The 24,821-nt window shown below is 34.7% G+C and overlaps 1 protein-coding gene across 2 annotated transcripts in view; it reads left to right on the forward strand.

The window, feature by feature from the left end:
* Arhgap15 (Rho GTPase activating protein 15) overlaps positions 1 to 24,821 on the forward strand; it is a 591,785-nt gene that overhangs the window by 315,284 nt on the left and 251,680 nt on the right. The gene's annotated exons all lie outside the window — the stretch shown is intronic.

The following is a 24,821-nucleotide window of genomic DNA, read 5'->3' on the forward strand; positions in this document are numbered from 1 at the left end:
GGAAAATGAGGCAGAGCACCATTACAATTCAGAAAAAGGGCCCTATGTGTTGGGGTGAAGAGCTGGCAACTCTGAGGGCACTTGTGTCCTCCTAGTAGAGGGAAACAGACTTGCAGAACACACTACGCACTTACACCAGCTCTGAGGACTGCAGCCCTGCTGCCTTCCTGCTTTTATTTGAGGAAAGACATGAGGCATATTCTTCAGATGTGGCTTAAATCATGTCTATTCTTTCATTTTGGGCATACAATGACCTAGAGAGTATGCGATGTGGAATCTTCATTTCCCTGAACTTAGAGGTAACCACAGGAAACACTGAAATGTATTATTTCTTCATTTTGACTAAATTTATTTTATAAGAAAAATACAAAGATGCCTTTAGTTTCGCTTCTATTAGAGAAAAAAAAATATTCCTGATATTAAAAGAAAGAAAACTAAAGAAATAGAATCAATCTATAAGGATAAGAAAATCAGTATTTATCAGAAAAAAAAAGTTCTGAAGCTAACAGAAAGTAACTGTTGGTGTTCATTTTTTTTTAGCATGACTTAAACTGGCATCAGTGAAGAAAAACGTCAGTTATTTGCCAAACTGAAGATACTAGTTAACCCTGCTTCTGAAATTGCCTATAAATATAATTCCTCTTTGAATTGTCCTTTTCTGCACAGGATATTAACAATTAGTTATTAACACCAACTCCTACAGGACTGGAGGTTCACCATGAAAATGGACTTACCAGCAGGCTCTTATGATACGTAAAGTTGGTTGTCAGCTAGAATTAACAGGTCATTTATAACTTGCCAGGAGAATATTGTTTGTTCAATTGTCTCTTAAATTTTGTCCTATTTTCATGGTGGAAGTTTGCCTTTACAAAAATGACAGCTTACAAGTTTTTAACTCAGGGACAGGGATGGCTGTAGAGAGTTGTTCCTGGTCACTAAATCTCCTGCAAAGGCTTGATACTGAAAAACACAAAGCCTCACAGAATGTCCATACACCTCACATTCCCAGTAGATACTTACAGAGTTCATCCATTCATTCATTCCACATTTTATGTAATATAATAATGTACAAAATAGATGAGCTTCCTTTTCAAAAATGCCGCACATGTAAGAAACTGCTGACCCTAAAGCCAGAATCATGTGCTGTGAAGGCTAAAAGTAAACAAGAATACACATAGCCAACCTTCTACTTTTTTTTTCTTTATATAAAAGAAATTGTTGATAGACCTTTATTTTATTCACTTATTTGTATGTGGTGCAGAGAATCAAACTCAGTGCCTCACACATATGAGGCAAACACTCTACCACTGAGCCACAACCCCGTCCACCAACCTTCTATTTTTACTGATAAGAAATTTAGACCAAAATTGTACTGTTTCAGTTAGAGTTCAATAGATAAGCAGTGCTACCACTAGCAGGAAAATCAGCAGGTGGATGGACAGATATATGATAAATAAAAAAGGCTTGGTTTACACAATTGTAAACCTGAAGTATATAGGATAAGCAGTCGGAAAGTGAGACCACCAACCACCAACAGGTTGGAATCTCATACACCTGGGCTGAAACTAGATATACACAGGCAGAAAGAAAACGTACAGAGCAGGCTGAAACTCCCCAGGCAGGAGCTCTGTAGGGTCTCTCTGCTCAAGGAGGTCTAAGTCCTTTGTAAAGCGCTTACCTGTCCTACCATAATCTAATCCCTTCTGATTAAGTTAAACTTGACTGGTAATGTTCTCTAAAAATCACTTCTCAGTGCCACATAGATTAGTATGATCTAGTGACTAAAGTCTGTAGTTTAACCTACCAACAATGACACATTAAAAACCCATCACAGGAAGAGTAGGAGGAAAAGATTAACATTGAACAGAGACATGAGGTGGGAGGGAAAGGGAGAGAAAAGGGAAATTGCATGGAAATGGAAGGAGACCCTCATTGTTATACAAAATTACATATAAGAGGTTGTGAGGGGAAAGGGGAAAAAAAGGGAGAGAATTAAATTACAGCAGATGGGATAGAGAGAGAAGATGGGAGGGGAGGGGAGGGGGGATGGTAGAGGATAGGAAAGGTATAAGAATACAACAGTTACTAATATGGCATTATGTAAAAAAGTGGATGTGTAACCGATGTGATTCTGCAATCTGTAAAAATGGGAGTTCATAACCCACTTGTATCCAAAGTATGAAATATGATATGTCAAGAGCTATGTAATGTTTTGAACAACCAATAAAAAAAAAGAGAAAAAAAAACTCATCACAGGAACATTCACTGTCCCAGTGTCACACAGCTGTCACCTGGCTGAGCTAAAATTGAACTGATATTGATTCCCCTAGTACCCAGCTCATTCATGAAAGGCAAGCCTATCAGAGGCACACATGTCATTCTATTTCTGAAGACAACTACAAGGGGAAAAGTTTTCTTTCAATCACAGGTCTCACACCTTTTCCAAAAAAAAAAAAAAAAAAAAAAAGGTTATAAAGTGATCTACAATAGTAGGAATGCCTATAAACTTAATTATATTTTAATTGAGACCACTCATTTAACTTTGACTTGGTAGGCATGATGACAGTCAAGGCCAGCCTGGCTAAAACTTCTACAATCTTGGGAAAACAGGCTGTGTTCCTATAAGAAATAAGTTAATCTATTTAATTTATTAAATTGATATTAAGAGAATCAAGGTCAATGACAATTCATTTATTCAATTTTGTTTATTTTAGTAGTGACTTAGTAAGGAGATATAATTTGATGGAAATAAAGAACAGACTGAAATGTAATAATTCTGTAGAAAATGGATGTCTAAACTTGAGTAAGCAGAACAAATTGCATTAGCAACTAAAGACATAGAACAACATAACCTAAAAAGAATTTTTATTAATATGGCAAACACTGACTTAAAAAGCATAAACAAATTAATAAACCACCCCTCTGTATATTTTATGAAAATTTGGAAAACTATGCTTAGTCTTGCCAGACAAGTTATTTATATTTCTAAATATAAATGACAAATTTCTATGACAATTTCTAGTCAAGACAACTTCTGTTCCAGTGGAATGATGTAATCAAGCCTAGTTCTGCCTCTTTACTTGCTGATAGTCAAAACATCTCAAAAAGTTTGTGTTGGAGGATAATGGCATTTCCAAAGATTTTTATTATAAGCTGAACACTCACGAGTTTCCTTTCTTATTTGTTTCCTTTATTTTAAGTAGTCATGATATCAAACTTCTACTGCCATTCTTTGCATTTCCATGTCAAATTAAAAATGTTTATTGGAAAATTTTGTTTTATTTTGCAAGAAAAATAAAACAAATTCATTTTTCATTTTTTTCTATTTTCATGAATTTATTTCTACTTCAGTGATTGTACTGAATATATTCTAGAAAATCCATAATACTGATCTTTCATATAGTTCAATTAATATTAAAATTTATTTGAAGAGAAGATCACCCAATATTATTGGAACAGCCTATATAATAATAGAACTGGTAATCCAGATCCACATGTAATAATAATATCCCTGCATAATTTACATAAGATACAGAATTTTTTTATTGGTACATATTTATTATACAGAATGATGGGTTTCATTGTGGCATATATGTGCATACATTAAAACATAAATTTTTATCAATTTCACCCATATTCTTCCCCCAACCCTCCTTCCTCCTTCCCTTCAATATTTTCCTCTATCTTATTGGTCCCCTTTTGATTGGATGGACTCCCTTTTTGTTGTTTTTTTTGTTGTTTTCTTCTAGCTTTTACATGAGAAAGAAAACATATAACAACTATTCCCTAAGTCTGACTTATTGTCTCCAGTGCCTGCCATTCTCCTGCAAATGCCATAGTTTCACTTTTCTTTATGAATGAATACAACTCTATTGCCTATATATGCTCTATTTTCTTCATTCATCTATTGATGGGCAGCTGGGCTGACTCTACAACTTGGCTATTGTGAAATTGTGCTACAGTAAACATGGAGGAAAACCCTTTTTCATCTCCTATAAAGCAATGATGGCATTTTTTACAGTCAAATATTTACTATAATATTTTATTTTTGAAACTTAAAAAGATTAAATCATTCCTTAGGTGAAATTATTTTAGCATGAAATGCTGAGATCAAAAGCCTTTCTGCCATTATTCCCTGGATATATTTCTTCTATCCTTCTCTGTTAACCCATTGTTGGTTTCTTTTCTTCTTCTTTATTTCCCCCTTCGCACTCTCCCCCATTTTTGCTTTTCTGTGATTTCTCATGAACATTGTAAACACATTTTAATGAGCACTGACCAAAGGATCTAAAGTGAAAAAAGCAGGAGAAAAAAAAAGAGTGGGTATAGAAGAAAGAGAGGAGTAGTGGGCATGGCTCTCATTTTAAGCTCATTCCCACAGGTGGCTCTCACTTCCACAGTTGTACTAAATTCTTTAGCATTTACAAGATGAACAAATCTTAACAAAGTCAAGATGCTGGTAATAAGAATATGTAGTCCTTGAATTCCAGATTATTTCTGTGATCCTTACCTGTAAACAGGATAGAATGCGTGTCCCTTGAAAGATAGTAAATGTAGTCACATGTAGACAGTCTTCGCTCTGTTGATATCTACATTTTTAGGCTATGACTGACAGTATTATTAAAACCCTGACTACACGTTTCAGGAGAAAGGTGATGCCTTATATCTTTTCCATTTTAAAAATCCAAATGCTGATATGTTACATGTAAAATGTATCAGATGTTTGAAAATATAATTGCTTTTTAAAATGCTAATAAGTGACAAAAACTATAAGTATTTTAATTAATACTTTTTCATATGACAGCACATAAAAACGAACTGAAGGTCAAGATGATGTTTTGAATTTCCTCAGTTTCTTCCTCTTGCCTGTAAGTAGGAGGCTTTTCACAAGTTCAAATTCACATCATTTCTCTAGTTTTCTTCCAAAAAAAAAAAAAAAGATAGAAAATTCTTGGCAAGGCTTAGGCACTTTATGTCTTTCTTTAGGGATCCATGTAACAGATTTCCAGAGTTATCAGTCAATAAACCAGTTTTTTGAACAGTGGTGATTTAATATAGAAACTGAATTCCTTTTGTTGTTGTTGTTGTTGTTGTTGTTGTTTTCTGTAGTCTGCCTTTGTCATACTGGCAAGGGGGATGAGATTGAGTCTCAGCAAATATCTCCAGAATGGTAAAGCTATTCTAGAAGACAACTTGTATTTTGATTGGCTATTGTATTTTCAGTCTGTCATGGTTCCCTACTTCCATATAGGAGGATAAATTATTTGGGCCAAACAATACAAAGTGGTTTGGAAACAATTGGCTTTTATGGGCACAATCTTATTCTTTCCATATCCATTTTTTAAAAAATTGTAAAAATCAAGCCAATTTTTTTTTCAAAACTATGCAATTTCCTAAGACTCATGGAAAAGACAGCTTGGGTTGAATTTTCTTTTCTTTTTTATTCAATTTCTGCTCATGAGGAAAAAGAGTCGTATAAATTCAGCATATTCATTTGTCCAAGTATTCATAGAATGTGTTTTGAGTATTAGTGGAAAAGAGTATTTTACCTGATGGGCTTTGTCTTCTGGTTTAGTTCTTCAAGTTCCCATCTCCTAATCCAATATTCATAAATCAAGAATGTTCAGGTGCAAAGCAGGAGACTGAGGAGAGCTGTGCTCTGGGTAATTTCATCCTCTCTGTGAACACATTTTCAAATGTAAGTGAATTTCATCTGTGAAAGCCCTTTGAGGGGCTTGTGTGTTCTCAATAATTTTTAGAGATCCAAGAATTTTCTTTGTAAAACTCACTCTGTAAAGCCAGTTGGTTGATGCCACCCTACAAAACTCCTTTTGAGTGAGGAAGACCAGTTTAGCAGGTTGATGTAGCAACACCTATTATAGTTATTGTCACATTTCCTGATTCAGTAATGGCAAGATATGATTCCTATCACATGTTCATTCCAAACACAAAAATGAGTAAAAATTGGTACAGTTTTCCTTTTACTCTAAGAATTGGGCACAGCTGCTCCCTTGCAAGTATTAAAAGGAAAAATAAAAGATAATAACATCTTTAATTTCTCATGTTTCTCAGCAACTCTTAGAAAAATAGCTTTGTGATACATGGCTCTGTTGCCTGAAAACACCTCCTCTTGTTATGCTCGAAAGCACTGCTTCCTTTGCCTGAATCAGAGAAGGTTTCTAATAAATACAGAAACTTGGGAAGAGAATATGCAAACTTGATATAATGCCTAGTCATAATGTTCACTTATTCCAGTGGGTTTCTTCTTTCCAGTCCTTTGTTTGATCACTATTCTATGGAGCCTCTAAAATGAAAATACCATTCATTTACCTTATCTGAAAAAAAAATGTTAAAGTGTGGGGCACATTGGCTAATGCCTATAATCTTAGTGGCTCAGGAGGTTGAGGCAGGAGGATCATGAGTTCAAAGCCAGACTCCCCAAAAGTGAGATGCTAAGCAACTCAGGGAGACCTTGGCTGGGGATATAGCTCAGTTGGTAGAGTGCTTGCCTCGCATGCACATAGACTATGGGTTCACTCCCTAGCAACATTAAAAAAAAAATGCTCAGTGAGACCCCCTCTCTAAATAAAATACAAAATAGGGGGTGTTGCTCAGTGGTCACAGTACTTTCAGTACTGAGTTTAATCCCCAGTACTGAAAAAATAAATTGTTAAACTCATAGCCATATTCATACTTGTTAGACTTTCAATTATTTGTTCTTTTCCAGAAAATTAAAATTCATTGATCATAAAAGTAACAGTAGTAGTCTTGAATTATATAATCTTTAGGGAATTATATGCACAATAACTCAATGTCTCAATATAGCAAACTAGACATTTCTTACCAGATTTAAAAAAAAACACTGAAATACACTCAGGTGCTTAAAATTTTTATCTCTTCTCACTATTATTGGTTGAGAAACTTCTTTGAGATCACCTGTAGATCATCATACAAAATTCAAGTTGAACTTTTTTCATTCAGACTTATAGATCTTGCAGACACAACTATTTTAAAAGAAGAAGAAGATTTTCTTTCAAAAAATGAATTATACAGAAGTTTTGCTGAAGCTTTATTGCTAATGCACATGGGGTTCAGATCCATAATGACGATATTGGGCACTTAAGTCATTAGGCTGTCACATTACAGCAAAATTATTTGTACTACATAATCATTGTTCCTTTTTTATATTGCATGGATCTAAGCTTAGTTCATCTATCTTTGCCATTAAAATACTACTTTGTTGTTGTAAATACCTATTTTTTAAGAATGATTTGAGTATGTTCATTGTGGTTCAAGTTCATGTTTATTAGACCTTTGCTTCCCTAAAGCTGGAAAACATGATTGAGGGAAATTTGCAATCTGCCTCATGTTGCCTTGTTTGATTATGCATTTCTTTGTGTCAGTTACTTTATAGTTCATATTTAAGTACTTTATACACACTAAACATCTCAAGGGGAATGGGAACAGTTTCTTTCCTTCTTTTTTCAGTTTTAGCAACATTTCCATCATATTCATCCTATTTTAAGATGTGTTGAGAAAACTCAAGGTGGAATTCTGTTTGTATTCTACTTTTTCCTTTAGGAACTGAATATTGCTTTGGTTTTGAGAACTAGTTCCATGGTTTCATAAGCCTTTTAGAAATGGATATTAATTTTTATCATCTAGCCAATCACATGGCTTTCTCAGAATATGCCTTGCTTATGTTCAATGTTGTAGCAGAGTTTTCATTTTATAATTAAATCCTTAGGGATCACAATATAGCTTACCTTCCATGGGTTCCTTTGTGAATGTGTGTACATGCCTGTGTGTACACATATGTATGTGTGATATGTAAAAACTGAGTCATGTGCATTCTTCTGAGTTTGAATAAGTTTCACCTGAGATCATGCAGATATCAATCTTATTCTGGGAAATGGCATACAAGTAAAATCAATAGTCTATTCAAATCAATGTATGATCAGTCAGTTAAATATGTGGCAATGTAGAGTGAAACCAGAACCAACTTCCTACATAGTCAAGAATATGCTTTTTTTAATTTATGTATGACAGCAGAATGCATTACAATTCTTATTACACATATAGAACACAATTTTTCATCTCTCTGATTGTATACAAAGTGTGTGGCTCTCTATCTTCTCTTCTCAAAACAAAGTCTTGATTTGGGGAATGTACTGAAAATCAGATGATACCTATCCAATCTTTCCTATATTCAAAGTAACTAATCTAAAATTGACGCTTTGTGAGAATTTAATATTTTTATTTTGCTGTGAGTTTTCAATGATAAAATATTATTTAATAGGTGATAGGGTCAGATAAACATTACCATCTTGTAACACATAACTGTCCAGAGGGCAGATAGCACAGATTATCAACTTAAAATACCCAGCAACCCTGGGAACCTGTAGTTGACCTTTCAGTAGTCTCAGATTTATTTTAGAGTGTGGATATAAATGCAATAAGCAGCCCAGCCCAGTGATGCATACCTGTAATCCTAGCATCTCGGGAGGCTGAGGCAGGAAGATAGAGAGTTCAAAGCCAGCCTCAGCAATTTAGCAAGGCCCTAAGCAACTTACAAAGACCTTATCTCTAAATTAAAAAAAAAATTATAGAAGGACTAGGGATATGGCTCAGTGGTTGAGTGCTCGTGGGTTCAATCCCCAGTACCACAATAAATAAATAAATAAAGTAACAAAGGGATGTCTAGCATGTGTGAAAATTTATGGATATGCATGCTATAACAGAGTGGTCCAGGAAAGTATGCATAATAAACTCAGGTGCCTAATTAATGTAGATAAATAAATAAATTGTAACTCTTGAGCTGCTCTACCAATTTGAGGTACAAATACAGTTGAAAACAACATCTTCTCCTTCTCATCCTGAGTCTGACAGTCAGGTCACCGTGCAATTTCAGCAGGGCCCCCCATTTAAGCTCCAGAGATACGTTCTTTGTATTGACACATGTGTTAGCTTAGACGTGATACCCAGAGTCTTGCTTTAAACTATACTACCCAGTAAGGGTTCTGCTAGCCTCAAGGGACTGTTGAACATTTGAAATATAGCTAGTCTGAATCAAGATGTACTTTAGGTGTGACATAGACACCAGCTTAAAAGTCTAGTAAAAAATAAAGATGTGAAATGTCTCAATAATTTTGATATTGATTATATGGGGAAATGCTGATGCTTTGAATAGACTGGGTTAAATAAAATATAATATTAAAATTAATGTCCATTGTTTCTTTTTGACCTTTTTTAATGTGGCTACTAGAAAATTTTTAAGTTTTAATTACATATGAAGTTCACATTATGTTTTCACTGGAGCTTTTTTATCTAAAGCATCTGTAACCTCAAACACAAGTTAAACTAGTCAAAGAATCAGTCTCTATCTCTTCCCTTCTCACCCCAACTCCCAATTTATACTGACAGTTCCATTTATGATCCTCTTTTTCCTTCATCTTCCATTGAACTTCCAATCAAGATACACCACCTAGAATAATTTTAATATATCCTTGGGTACATAGATATCCTTAACAGATATTTAATTTTTGGAAAAGTAAGCCGATTACATTTTCTTTAAATTAGGTAAAGATAACAACATGATTTACATTACTGTCTGTGCATAAGTCAATAAAGAAAGAATACTAAGCTATTTCTAGATGTCCGGGGTTTGAACCATAGAACATGAGAACCAGGATCTGCTTCTCTCTGCTTGTGGTTATAAACTGTCATTTCATGATACTCACCAACCACCATTCCCCTTCTTCATAAAAGATTAGATGAATGCTTATTTCTTAGAACACAAGGTTTTATCTATACGTGTTAGGAATTTTTAAATCAAGGAATAGATAGCTATTTCTAAAAGAAGAATTTAGAATATTCTTTAATTCCTTCAGTAAATGTGTACTGTACACTTATTTGCGCAGCACTCTTCAAATCCTGGAATTAATCTCCAAGAAATAAAATATGACTAGGAGTGTAGCTCAGTGGTGGAGTTACTGCTGGCCTGAACAAGGCCCTATGTTCGGTCTCTAGTACCAAAATAAAATAAAATAAAATAAAATGGCAACTATTTAGCCCTCATAGAGTTAGTATTTTACTAGTGGGAGAATACAAAGAGAGATGTTAAAACAAAAAGTAAAATATGTTTTGGCTAGATAGTGATGTTTAACAACTTTATTTATTTATTTATTTGTTTGTTTGTTTGTTTGTTTCTTTGTTTGTTTATTTGTTTGTTTGTTTATTTATTTATTTTAGAGGGAAAGGGGATAGAGAACATCAAAGTGGGAAAAGCTTTCAACTTTAAATAGAGAGAACCTATGAGAAGTGACATTTGGAGAACAGGCCTGAAAGAAATTAGGACAGTTACTATGACCATATGTTAGGAAAGAATGTTCAGGTCAGAGTAAGCAACATGTGAAAATGTCCTGAGGCAGGATATGCTTAGGAAAGAACAAGAATACCAATGTGTTTGGAGTAGAATTAAGGACTGCTGATAAGTATAGCCAATCATTTCCTTCTGGGGATAAGAAAAGTTATCATTTTGAGAAGCATTTTTTACTTTACTGGTCAGAACTAATCTAGCTTGAAAGTGATAAGTAACATTTTATTTGTGCAGGAGCAAATCAAAAGGGTCTTCCTTTCACTACTAACCTACTCCCTAACCTCTCACTACACTTATAATTCAACTCCTCAAATTTAGCTTCTCCCCCAAACTACCACTCCATCTGAAATTAATGAAGTGTTAGGGATCTTTTTTTAAAATTTAATATGTAAAAGATGTTTTGACTTTGATTATTAAAGTATATATTTGTGTGTCCTAAGGATACATGGCATGGGATATACTTTTGATACAACTCTGATAACACTTATCATTATTTAAGGTAACATTGTTGCCATATTAATCAAAGCAAACTTCTTGCCATTTCAGTTTGTGTATATTCAGGATTTAAGCCTTAAATTATATAAAATAAAAGGTTTATATTTTAAAATTTTTATTTTTAGCTTAAGTGGTAATAGTAACAGACCATGCATTCATGTGGTGGCATTGATGCCACTTTTATATGTATTCCCATCAAAATTGCAATTAACATATATTCAGGCAGTTGGATATTTAGCTACACAATGCATCAAAAGCATGAGAAAATATTCTCTGTCCCAACAAGTTATTCCTAGGCCTCTTATGCAATATGAACATTGAAGAACACCAACACCACTGACGGCTATTATTAATATAAGCTTAATTTAATTTTATATACTAATTCAGAGTTTCTTAAATTATCCATATTCTCTTTCTGTTTAGACACATCAGTATCATGATGTTAATTGTTAACTCTCAAAGCCCAAGGACCATTCCTATTTAATTCACTGAATATAGAGTCTAGTGCAGGCAGTAAATTATGATAATGAACGTGAACATGACCAAAGGAGGACATAGGGAAGGAAGGAGATGAAAGCAGTAATCTACTCATGTACGTATAAAGCATTGAGACTTTATACAACATAGTTTTTAATCCTTACAATGTTGCTTCAAGATCTTTTTATCCCTGTTATGCAGATGAGAAATTGGGATCCAGGAAAAGTTAAATCATACAGTCTGTAAGTGGTAGAACTGGAATTCAAAATCAGATCTCTTAACACAGCTTGCACAGGGCAATACTCAATTATTAAAACTTTTTTTTTTTTTTTTTTTTGCTAATCACCATCTATGTTCCAGACTTGATGAGAGTGTAGGGAGCATTCTTAAACTTCACAACATGAAGATCTGCCTCGCCCCACCTTCAGCCTCAACTGAAAGTGTGTTGCAATAGTAATTTATTTTATGTGCCACAAAACTGGCAAAAGAAATATTTTTGCCAAACTGTCATGTGACCCTGATGATTCTCAGTTGGCCATTCCCTCACAATGCAGCAATTAAGCTCAATTTTCTTCTGCAGGGGCCCACCCATGATTCACGACTCCGGCCCTCTCTGCTTTCCTTAGCCATTACATAAACCAGCACCTGTTTGTGTTGTCAAGGGTGTTTTTAGACTAAAGTCCACAGGTGGCTTTTTATTTTTCCTGCCTGCCATGGAATGAAAACAGCTACACTTGTTTTCTGATGACTAATTTAAGGAAATATTTCCTGGTGGACATATTCTAACTGAATTGAGACAAAAAAAAGAGGGGGGGGGGAGTCAGATCCTGCCAGAATATTTCTCTTGTACTCTTGGTTCTGCTTTGACAGTATGAAGGATTAAGGGATAACAATGACAGTAGTTCTTATTATTACCCAAGTCTTACTGTGTCTTTCTCACCATTCACAATGTCCCTGCTGGAATAAATGCTGATGACTACATCTGTTGTGTTATTTAAAGTAGATCTTTAAGTCAAAATGAGGATGCATGTGCCACCTCATTTTGAGTTTGCTTAATGTTTCCAACCATATTTAAGAAATAAATCCTAAATGCAGTTTTGCTAAGTGCATTTTTCTTTCGATTTGAAACCTATGTGTATTTTAAAGGTCATTTAATCCGTGCATTTCCAATTGCTCAGGTCTTAAATCATTACTGTGTATTTTATGTAAGAGGTACTTAATGTCTCAAGAAGCTTTTGGAGGCCTTTAAAACCCAAAGACATTTTTTTTCCCCTCAAGACCAGAAGTTCCATTTTTGTCAAGAGTAAACAAGCTTGAAGAACACCAACACCACTGCCTGTTTGATAGTCCAAAAGTTTGAATTTCAGAGGTGTTGCAACTCGGTGAAGTACATTTTCCCATCTATAGTTCAATCCTCTGTTTCCTCCCAGCTTAGGCAGAAACACATGGAAAGCATATCCAGCAGAGTACTCTTCTCAGAGACATCTGCATCTGGAGGGGTGTCCTGGCATTCAGCAACAGAATTCTCTTCCCCCAGGGAATGGGAAGGCTCAAAACCCCAAATAATAATAATAATCTATTACAGATTTCAGGTTACCAAAATTTAGAAGAAAGGATCATAGCAAAACACTTAGCATTGCTACATGTCAAGAGGAAGGCTACTGTAATTTCCCCCCTTGGGGCATGTATTTTTCATATTATTATGCATGTAAATTTAAATATATTTCCATATTATGGCTCAAAATTCCCTAATTATAAATATGTAGAATAAAACAGAATTAATTGTCGGCAATTATTGCATTAAGATTCAAATGGAAAGTTCCTTGTTGCTAGAAGAATTGGGCCAGTAGTGGGCACCTTAAGCAACAGAACTGGCTCATCTGGAACATTCTTTTGGATTTAAGAACAGTTCTTCTAATAAAGTAGATCTGGGATTAAGGACGAATAAGGAGGTGCTGACAAAAGAACAAAAATGGTGGTTACAAAATTTGAATTGAGTCTTTACTCAGTTCTTGCTAAACATGTAGCCTTGAGCAAGTGAACTAAATAATTTGAATGTATTTTGCTTCGTCTCAAAAGCTAGGAGCATTTATACTATGTTATCTCCAGTTCTTTTCAAATTTAAAATTCCATGTTTCTGAGATTCCAACATGAGCTGAACTGTACCCAAGGATGGGGTTATCTGATGGTCAAAAACAAGAAAAAAAAAAAAAACTTGACAATTTGATTACAATTAACTCATTTAGGAAAATAAATAGAATATTTGGGATAACACTTAGGTTTTTGGCAGTAAGTAAATCTTCCATCATGATTTTTAAATAGAGGGAAGATTTAATCTGAGAGGGTGGCTAGAAAGCAAAAAGCAGTTTTCATTTGTCACAGACATGGCGACCCCCATGTCCATGAAGGACCCCTGAGGGATTTCAAATTAGACAACAAATAAAACAACCTATATCCAGACCACATTGAGTGTCAAACTGATGAGAGGCTTTCTGGGTCCGTTCTTAATTTTTTTCTCTCCTTTAGAAATGTATGTTATGAATTATGATCATTGCAATAGAGCCAAGTATTCACCGGGCTGCAGCTAGATCTTTGTTTAGCAAGCATAAGCTCCTTGCCAGCTGCAAGCTGCAGCTGTCTGTCAGCATTGTGAGGACAAACCACCCCACTATCCCTGATCACTTAGCCATAGACTACACACTGCCTCCTCAGATCTTCTCAGAGAATCCTTTGCATTTTCAAATTATGGGGGAGGGCATCAGTGCTTCTCACACACATTTTGAGGCAAATAGCTTAAAGCTTATGTCAGAAATGATGCTTCTAAAAAGAGGGTTCTTTCCCAAGAAAACTATTTTCTGAAAGACTAACTGACTTTGGCCTGACATTTCCTGATCTCTGATGTCCTGAAAAAGGCAAGGGAGGCTACAACTCTGACAACCAGCCTGTCCTCAGGACAGAATGAGCCAGGCAGAGAGTGCCAAGAGAATGGGCCCAAAGCCAGGAGCCTGTCTCAGAGCTAGAGAATGTGGGGTTGAGAAAGCCACAACCATGGGGTGAAGCCTGTGGAAGGGTGCAGACCAGAGGGCTGAACACCACCATTCTCCTGGGCCATGGCATGGAACAAGAGATGAGACTCAAAGGAATTCTACCTCAAGGAAATTCTCGTCCACAATGTTTAAGTAAACTTGGAACTTGTTTTTAAGAAGGGACTTTGAAAGATTATATATTTTACTGAATTAGAATTTGCTATCTTTCTTTTCTTTCTTTAGTTTCCAAGAATTTCAGACTGGGCTAAAAATGGGCAACACCATACCAGATAGAATTAAAGTGTTTGTAGAGTTAGTCACAAGTTTATCCTCCGTACAGCACAGAGGGGGTCAGGTGAGTTATAAGGATTATTTTATTATTTTTTTTTAGCGTAATGACAATTTTAGGAATATGGAGAAATTTATACACAGTAAACTGTGAGTTTCTAAAAGGGTAAAAACTAGGACCGAAGGTTCTTTGAGCTTTGGGAAACTCCTGTCACATTGTAGAAGCATGAAGGATGATCAGTCAGTACCTGTGGAAGGAATGTTTATGGTTTTGGTTTAATGACAATATTTTTTAAGAAAACAAAATAAATCTGGAATGTTTCCCATTTACCCCTTCACAGTGAAAACTGCTTTTTGTTATGTAAGAGTATTGTTTCAGGAAGGAATGTACCCTCTTGGGAAGAAAAGCACAATGTGAATTCAAATTTATATAAAAAAAATTCTGTACAATATGTAGCATATGCCCAAAGTTGGCCCAAGTCTCTCAGTGGGGAAATATTTCTAAGATTTGGGAGAAGATGCTTACCTTTATCCCTTTGTGTGTGTGTGTGTGTGTGTGTGTGTGTGTGTGTTTAGGGTTATGTATGTTTATGGACAGGAGAGCACTGCCCCAATCATAAATACTTTCTTTCCCACAACTTAAACATATACACAATACTTAAAATAGTTTCTTTGAGGACTAGAATCCATGAGAGTCACGGGGTCATTAAATAATAGCAAAGCTCTGTTAGTCCATGATCTTTCCCTATTCACAAGGATTGCAAAATAAAAACAAAGACTCTGCAAGGAATCAATATTTTCAAAAGGCATAGTAACTGGCAGGACAAGAGCATTTGGATTGCTAAGTGCCTTCACTTCTTTCCATGTCACTGTTTGTTGCTGTGTTCATTGTGAAACCCTTTTGCTGGATGTGTTACATATGATGAGCTGGGGTGTTATAATAAACAGAGAGGAAGGCAGCAATAATGTATTTCAGTTAGGAAGAAGCACTTGAAAGAAATTGGTTTTGCTATACACATGATGTGAGCCAATCAATAGTGGTTTAGTCTGACAAGCACTGTCAATATCCATTGTCACAGTTCAGAAAGTCTTTAATGGATAGTTCTTCAAAAACCAATGATTTTAACACATGTTCAAAGTCTTGAAATGCACTCTACCTGGCAGAAATTAATCACAGGTAATTCTTGGGGCTGTATACAATATTTTTAAAAGTTGAAATATAAATAACGGTCAATTAAAATATACATATGTATGTATATACACATATACACACATATATATACACATATATGTATAGATGCATTTAAACAGCATCAATGCGTATCATACATATATATGTATACATATATATGTATGTGTGTGTGTGTGTACTCACACACACAACAGTTAATGGTATAATCTAATAATACCAGATACATAATAAATGTTTAGTATATGTTGGAAAAGTAAGAGGTACTGGGATGAAGGGTGAAGAGGTACTTTTTGTAATACCTGTTCTGTTTACCTAATGATTATTGCTACAGTGATAATGATATAGGTCAACAGTGGTAACCTTAAAATGAATAATAATTATTAGCATATTTATTATGCACTAGATCTTATTATAGGAGTTTAACTTACCCAGGAATCCTTAATACAGGAAATATTATCCCCATTTAACAGATTACAATATGGAGGCACAGATTTTTTTTTCATAGTTTGAACAAGATACCATGTTAAATGGTAAGAATTGAAATTCAAAATTCAAAGCTTACAGTATTCAAAAAAGTGAGTATGAATGAGTGTGAGAGAAAGGATTTCTTAAAAATAGAATTAAAAAATGGAACTGGCACTAGCAATATGAAAATAGCCATATCAATGGTTCTTGCCTACTTTCCACATAAGTGCTGATAAGGGACTCTTGTACTTAGTCCCTATGAAGCAATCAGGAATAAGATAAGTTACTGAGTTCTGGGGTTCAGCATAGAGAACAACAAAATTTCCAGGTCTCACTGAGAGAAGTTTAGAGATGTGCCTTACACTGTTGTAGGTTAAGTACATGTTGTCTACAGAAAAGATACTGTGACTGCAATAAATATATTATATTATGTATAATATATACACATATAACATATGTAAATAACATATAGTTTAGAGTGTAAGAAAGTTTTGTATGTTATATGTAAATTATATAAGTAATCTAAATATGAATTGATATGTAATAATGAAATATAATAATATATAAAAGACATTTATTTATATGTATTAATATAAATTGTTTATAATTCCATTAATTACTCAACCACTTCCTCTTTTTTTTAACTATTGATTATTTGCTTTAAGTCATTTCTCTAGTTATCTGCACCACTCTTTATATATATTTCTATGTGGCTCAACTCTTGTGTGCAAAAAAATTAAGGATACCTTATAACATACTCTTTTGTAAAGATACATTGTAGCCCTCTCAGGGCCTGGAGTTTGCAGATTTAAAGAAAAATACTTCAAAGTTGTCATATGTTACTCTATGCTGATAATCCATTTTTTTTTGTTTTGTTTTGTTCTGGGTAAGGTTACTGGTGACTGAACCCAGGCCTTGAGTGTGCTAGGCAAGTACTTCATTACTGGGTTGCATCCCTCACCCTGAAATTGCATTTTTATACACATTTGTCCAGATGTATAAGCAAGTATAAACACAAACTGTGTGTGTGTGTGTGTGTGTGTGTGTGTGTGTGTGTGTGTGTGTGTGTGTAGAGAGAGAGAGAGAGAGAGAACACATGAGGCACAGTGGTTCACATCTATAATCCCAGCAGCTTGGAAAGCTGAAACAGGAGGATCATGAGTTCAAAGCCAGACTCAGCAATGATGAGGTACTAAGCAACTCAGTGAGATCCTGTCTCCTGTCTCTAAATAAAACACAAAATAGGGCTGGGGATATGGCTCAGTGGTTGAGTGCCCCTGAGTTTAATCCCCAGTACCAAATATAAAATGAATAGATAGATAGATAGATAGATAGATAGATAGATAGATAGATAGATAGATAGATAGAAAAAAATCAGAGAGAGGGGATTTTAAATATGACCTAATTAAAATACTGCTCAACCCTGAAATACACAATGCTTCAGAAATGAATTTTATTTCATTTTCCAAATTTGCTTATTGATTTTATAATAATACAGGTGCTATTTTCCTAGAATCTTGCAATCCTGATACTTCTAATTTGCAATTTTCATGTCCACAACTCTATTTTGGGAGTCTTTTTCCTCTACTTATAGACTGATGTTGACATTCTCTAGAAGGTTCTTTCCATTATATTTCACTATGGACTGTTTTCTGTCACTAGAAGAGTACCATTCCTATATTTAATATATGGTCTTTCTTCATGCAAAAGGTTTTTCTACTTCATAATGCACTTCATCTGGATTGATGCTCTGTGTTATTTTTTAAGTAATTTACTTATCAAAATAGGCTACTGTCTTAGCTCAGTAACCACTTACTTTATTAGCAAATTTATCAACATTTTGAGTAGCTCTTAAGTGACAAAAGTTATGCTGACACTATATCAAGTCATAAGAAACCAAGATAATAGATCTAATTCATAGAAGAATGTCTTAATGATCTGAATCTTTATATTTTACATTGTTACTGATTCTGTTTGAGGAAAAAAAATGTCACTATATGTGTTTTGGTTTGGATGTGAGGTGTCCCCCAAAAACTCATGTGTGAGACAATGCAGGAAGGTTCAGAGGAGAAATGATTGGGTTGCAAAAGTCTTAAACCAATCAGTGAATTAATCCCTGCTGAAGTGGTAGGATGTGGCTATAAGATATATATTCTGCATCTGGAGAGTAGAGTCTCTCTCTGCTTCCTGGTCACCATGATGAGAGCTGCTTTCCTCATACCACATACTCTGCCATGATGTTCAGCTTCACCTCAAGCCCCAGGGTTTGGAGCCAGCCTTCTATGGACTAAGACCTCTGAAACCATGAGCCCTCAAATAAACTTTTCCTCCTCTATAATTGTGCTGGTTGTATTTAGGTATATTTCTTCTTCTTTCCTTTTGTTTTTCTGAAAATACAGTATATCTATAACTTGCAATGAAAATATCTTTTTAAACCTTGGATCATAAAACAATACTGGATATATTTACAATGAAATGAAGGGTACATATTATGAGGATATGTTCAATATTGACAGTACAGCATGGAACTCATCATCATTGTTGTCATCAAAAGTATGCATTATGCAACTCAAAGCTAGGCTAAATGCTGTAATAATTTGAAAACAATGCCCTGGCTTACGGTATAAAAACACATTATCAACATAGACACACTTAAGGTATATTATGAACAAAATAAAAATATTATGCCTTTACATGAAAAAACAGTGAAGAATTTGCAACATAAACAGATGAATTAATTAAATGTTGGAAGATATGGATACAAATATTATTGGAAAAAGCAACCATGGAATTTCCATACCCCTAAATGATGATTTGTCAGTTTTTTATTAACCCTAAAAGTGTAAAAATATGGTTAGATTGAGATTTGACTATTTAAACTAAATAATTTAACTAAACATTTTCATTGTATGAATTCTCATTTCTCTGCAAATTGATAAATAGCATAAATAAGGACCATTGAATATATAACATATGCATACCCTTCTGTTATGAATCTAATCATCTATTTTGTATTTCTACAATGTCTAAGTGGGAATTAAGTGGTTAAACAAAGCACTGCTTTTAAAATACCCTTCATTCTCTCTATTATTTCCAGATTTCATAATATTTGTGTTTAAAGTAACTTAAAATTTAATAACTTAGTGTCATAAGCTCCAAGTTGGGGGTTGGAATTATGACTTCTGTTTACATCAAGCATATGAAATTAAGAGATATTAAATGATCAACTGTACATTAGGCCCAAGCCTATCCTTTTTGTCCCCTTTAACAGAGGGAGTTCATGCAGTTTTGTGGGCTCTGAAACTGCATGCTGGAGAAAGCAAAGCAGTATTTATTACAGTCCCATGAATTAGCCCAAGAGTGTATATCTCCTTGAAAAAGTCAGGCAAGAGGGTGAAGAGAAATTTAATAAACTTTATTTTTCTTTGTAGTCCATTTTGAATAAGGTGTTCTTATTTAAGTAATTTAGAAAGTGGTACAACAGGGTAATTCCAAATACAAGAGGGTTGCCTTGGAAAATATGAGTAGAGACAACTCAGTACTTTGTTATGTAATCCTTGTGAGAAGTGTTTTGGAATCTCTGGGGATAAAGAGCCTGACATAACCTTATTTTGTCATTTCTTTCTGGATCTCCTGTTCCAGACACCGCAGTGTGGTAAGATGATTGCACTAAGCAACTGCTGTTGGTTTCCCCCCAGTGTCCTCCTGGAACTGGATTAAAGTGCTGAGGGCTCTGAGCTGCTAACAAAACTCTCTCTATATACCTGATGTTGATCCCTATGTGCATCTTCACCAGGAAAGTGAGAGCAAGTAGGCTGTTTGGGATAGCATTTCTGAAGGGTAATGACTCTGCTTTTCTTTAGCAGAATTTCTGAAACATTAGCTCTCCCAGAATTTCCAAATTGGAAAAAAAAAAAAAAGAATAATAACAACATGTAATTGTAACATGGGAATACCGCAAGAACAGCAGTTTGGCAGGAAAAGTGAATATTTCAAAATAAGGTCCCCAGCAAGAAAAGTTCTGGCCGATGTACAATTGTGGATCATGTTATCCAAACTGTTGGATTCTGGAAGATTTGGGGGTTTTCTTTCGTGGTTCCCATACCCTTAATAGAATGGTAGTACATGTACCTCATCCAAACAACTGTGTTGCTTCCCTTTTCATTCTTAACATAGGAAAATAAATATTCAAAGGCACCATTACAATATGCATTCCGGCCTCCAGATGTGGTTTTAACACCCGAGTAGCTGTGTCAGGTATAAAGCTTGTGTTGGGCTGATGCCTATTCTCATATGTAATGCTATTAAATGAAGATCATCTTAGAAAGCCCACTATCCTAGCATCTTAGGAAGCCCAGGATCCTAACCCTTCTTAGTGAGAACAGCTTTAGCACCAATTAAATCTTTCAACTGGTTAAGAATGATGCTTAAAGTTAATGCTTTTGGCCTATGTGTGTTGAGACTAAAATTGCATATTGTTATTAAAGATTCTTAGTCTTTGAAAAATATTCTATTTGGGCTTAAGAGAAAAGATCATCCATGGATTGAAAAAAAAAGGGAAATCATAAAGGAAATGTAAGTAAATTCTAGCAAACTTGAAAAGCTAGTACAATTCAGGTTAACTCTTCCTGGAGGTGAAAATAAGTACAATTAAGGGTGATTCCTCTAGTCTCCTATGTAAATCAGATTAAATGCTTTGGAATTTAAATGCATATCTCTTACAGCTCTTTTCCTTTTCAAATAAAAAGTTTAAATGACAATGGAAAGAACTACTCATTGGCTTAACATAAATCTTTAAACTGCAGGAAGCTTCACCCTCAAAAAGTAGTTGAATCTCTGAGGAAAAAGAAAAGGCTGAATTCTATTTTTCATAAATGATGGATTATTGTACCACACTGTGTATTTTCCAGTAAAGTGTCCTTTTATTTGCACTGTGTGATTACAAGTTTCTAAAAGTATGTGTGGGGTCACTTGGGTGCTGTGGGAAAATGGAAGGAACACTGTTCTGTTAAAATCAGTAGTGAAATCAGAAGCAAACTATGTCCTGATTATCATAGGCATGTGTTTAAATTTTGCTTTCCTTAATTGGTTATGTTGTATTTACTTAAAATGAACAATTTGGCAAGTTTTTCTCCCTTGACAACAGAAAAGCGTAAACTGTTTTATAAGTTTGGCTGTTAAAATCAGATTTGTAAACCACAATATTCGAAGATTTTTCTGCAGTTTTCAGGGACCCAGTGATGGACCTTGATTTTTAACCATGCATTTCTTACATTTATATTTTGTATTTATAGAACTTTAAAATTATTTAATTAAAAACTGTTCCTTATATATATAGCCATATATTGACTTTACCTTCTGCATAACTCTTCTTAGAACAAATGAGCAGAATGAATGATGGCAAAATCCTGGCAATTTGACTTGTCATCTGAGGATGATTATTTATGACAGCAGGAAATGGAAGTTGATGCTCTAGACTGTCTCCAGGAAAGTCATCATTACAGGAAACTTTGAAGAATTTGACTATGTTAAAAAGCTGTACAATCATATCCAAGACTGCTAGTTTCTTAGGACATGTGAAAAGGAAACAAGTTAAAGCATTTAAAAACATATTTCCATTTCTTTTGAAAAGCCAGTGCACCTTACAGACATTTCTCATGTGTGGAGCCAGATGGTGGTATTGAAAACAATATAATATACATATATATCTCTCTAATTAAGAATACTATTACAGAATACCTCAGGGGTTCCAAAAAGATATAACTTACTACATAATTATTTTCATAATCTAGCATTTAGGCTGTGTCTATGTGTGTGTGTTTTAATTTGCAGAGTACTTCCTCATCAGATCATTATTCTAGCTCCAAAATGACCCAGAATTTCTTGGCAGTCTGTCATGGGAAATGACAAGGTCTTGAGGTTATACCAGAAATAGAAAATTCTGGTAACCTGTAAAAACTTAGACTGATTGTTCCATACATTTCCAAAGATGAACTTGTGACCAGAGATACCCTGAGACCTGAGACACCTTTTTTTTTTTTGCAGGATGTTGTTTTCTTCATCACTAGAACCCAGACCTGAGGGACTTTAACTACAGTTATCTGTTAAAGCAGATTATACACCACTGGTAGTCATTGTAATAGCTAGACCTACTATGAAAGTTGATAGGGTATCATGTAGGAATAGTATATTAATAAGCTCAGAGTAGTTCTTCCAATTATACAATTTTGAAATAGTTGATTCCTGAATAATCATGATCCTGTAAAAGCAATTTTTGCTTTCTTGGGTAGTTTTTTTGTTTGTTTATTTGTTTGACTTTTTTTTTTGTACTCACAATTGAACCTAGGAGGCTTTACTACTGAGCCAAATCCTCTTTTATTTTTATTTTGAGACAGGGTCTCATTAAGTTGCTTAGGGTCTCACTAATTTGCTGAGTTGCTTGCTTGGGTTCTAAAGGCACTTTTTCTCTGAGGTCAATTCATCTCTAGGATTCCTTAGTTCCTTATATTTCTATTATATGATTTATTGTAATTACATAGACCAGGTGAATTTTTATCCATAACAGTTAAACCGAGTACTGCTATGTACATAATAGGTCAACTTGTATTCATTCTATCATCTAGCAACACTGCCTATTAATATAATGTGAGCCATATATGTAAAGTAAAATCATCTGGTAGCCTATTTTAAAGAGTAAAAGAAACATTTTAATTCTATATTTCTTGTAGCTAAAAATATCCAAAATATTACAATTTAAATATAAATCACAAGATGCATGCCAAAGCTGGGCTTGGTGGTACATACCTATAATCCCAGCAACTCTGGAAGCTTAGGCAGGAGGATGGCAAGTTCAAGACCAGCCTCAGCAATTCAGCAAGGATCTAAGGAACTTAGTAAGACCCTGTCTCAAAATTAAAAAAAGTAAAAAGTACTGAGGATGTGTTCCTTCCATTTTCCCACAGCACCCAAATGACCCCACACATACTTTAAGAAACATGTAATCACACAGTGCAAAAATTAACTAGGGGGGTGCAAAAATCACCTCCCAGTTCAGTCCAAGTACCAAAATATAGAGATGCATTCCAAATGCTCAAGAGCCCCAAATGACTAGTAACTACCATAGTAGAGAGCATTGTCCGATGCAGTGCTTCTCCAGTGGTTGAAGTTAAGGTCCTCTTAAAAAATGACAATATTTTTAAAACCCACTGAAAGAAATACATAAGACTCATAGTCAAAGTGTACACAGCTGCTTCAGAGGATCTATTTTATTACTATGAGTGCTGAGTGCTGAGTACTACATAACCCATTCTTCAGACACACTAGTTGGGAAGTTCTTCTCTATAGCAGTGAGTCCTAACTTTTTTCTAGCTCTAGATCCATTCACCTTTCTCACTTATAATAGGTAATAGGCAAGAGAGTACAATTGCCTATTACCAATTCATTTAATGAACAGATAGTTTATGATAGATTGGTGATAGATTGGGTATGTATTATGTGTATTATACATATGCTACTTATGGATTTCATTTTGCTTTTCACACTTCCTTTGCATTCTCCCAGTGTGCTGATAGCACCAATAAAAGAGAACTTAGTGGACTCTGTAACTTGTCCCATCAGTTTAAAGCAGCAATTCTCAATGGAACAATTTTGCATTCCTCCCAGGGCACATTTAGAAATGTCTACAGACATTTTTGATTGTTTCAGCTGAGGCAGGTGCGACTGGTATCTTGTTGAATTGATACCAGGGAGGCTGTTCAACATTCTACACAGTCTGCCTGAGATAGCATCCTGCAAAAAGAACTACTTGGCCTAAAATATCAATAGTCAAGAAATTCTAGATAAGATAATACAAAGTATGTTGGTTCTTTTAAGTGCCAATCATTGTCTTGATTCAGTATAGCATAGCACCTAGTCCCATGTCTTATCCAAAACTCTGAACCTAATTTACCATTAAAATTCCACCCTTCTCCCAGTCAACATGCAGGTAAGACTTTTCCTCCTTCTCCCCTTTCTAGCTTTATACTTCATCTTAACTGCCCATCTTGCTAACTCAAATTTACAACTGTTTTGTGATCCAACCTGGAGGAAGGAGTTGCAAAATACCTACAATTGACCAATATTAGAAGACTTCTAACAGTCTGAGGCAGATTTTTGTAAAGGAGAACTGAATTTTTTAAAAACAATACCTAATAAAGTGTCCCAAAATGTGAATTTTTTGAACAAGTGGGTTAAGAAATTAGAAACCCAGTTAGGATCTATTTTATCTTAGAGATACAACAAATTATAATCAGTAACTAATAATGACACCTTGAATGTGTACAGAATCTATGCTTAATGAAAATACAGATCTTATGTGTTATATTCCTCATTTAATTCACAGCCTGTAGCGTGGAACCTGATGATCATTATTAAGACATTCAGCAAGTATTTGTTCAGGAATGAATTTGACACACATATGAATTTGAAAATAAGGCTGAGAATAGGGAACTGATGAAGACAT

The sequence above is a fragment of the Ictidomys tridecemlineatus genome, chromosome 7, assembly GCF_052094955.1.
Source record: "Ictidomys tridecemlineatus isolate mIctTri1 chromosome 7, mIctTri1.hap1, whole genome shotgun sequence".
Lineage (NCBI taxonomy): Eukaryota > Metazoa > Chordata > Mammalia > Rodentia > Sciuridae > Ictidomys > Ictidomys tridecemlineatus.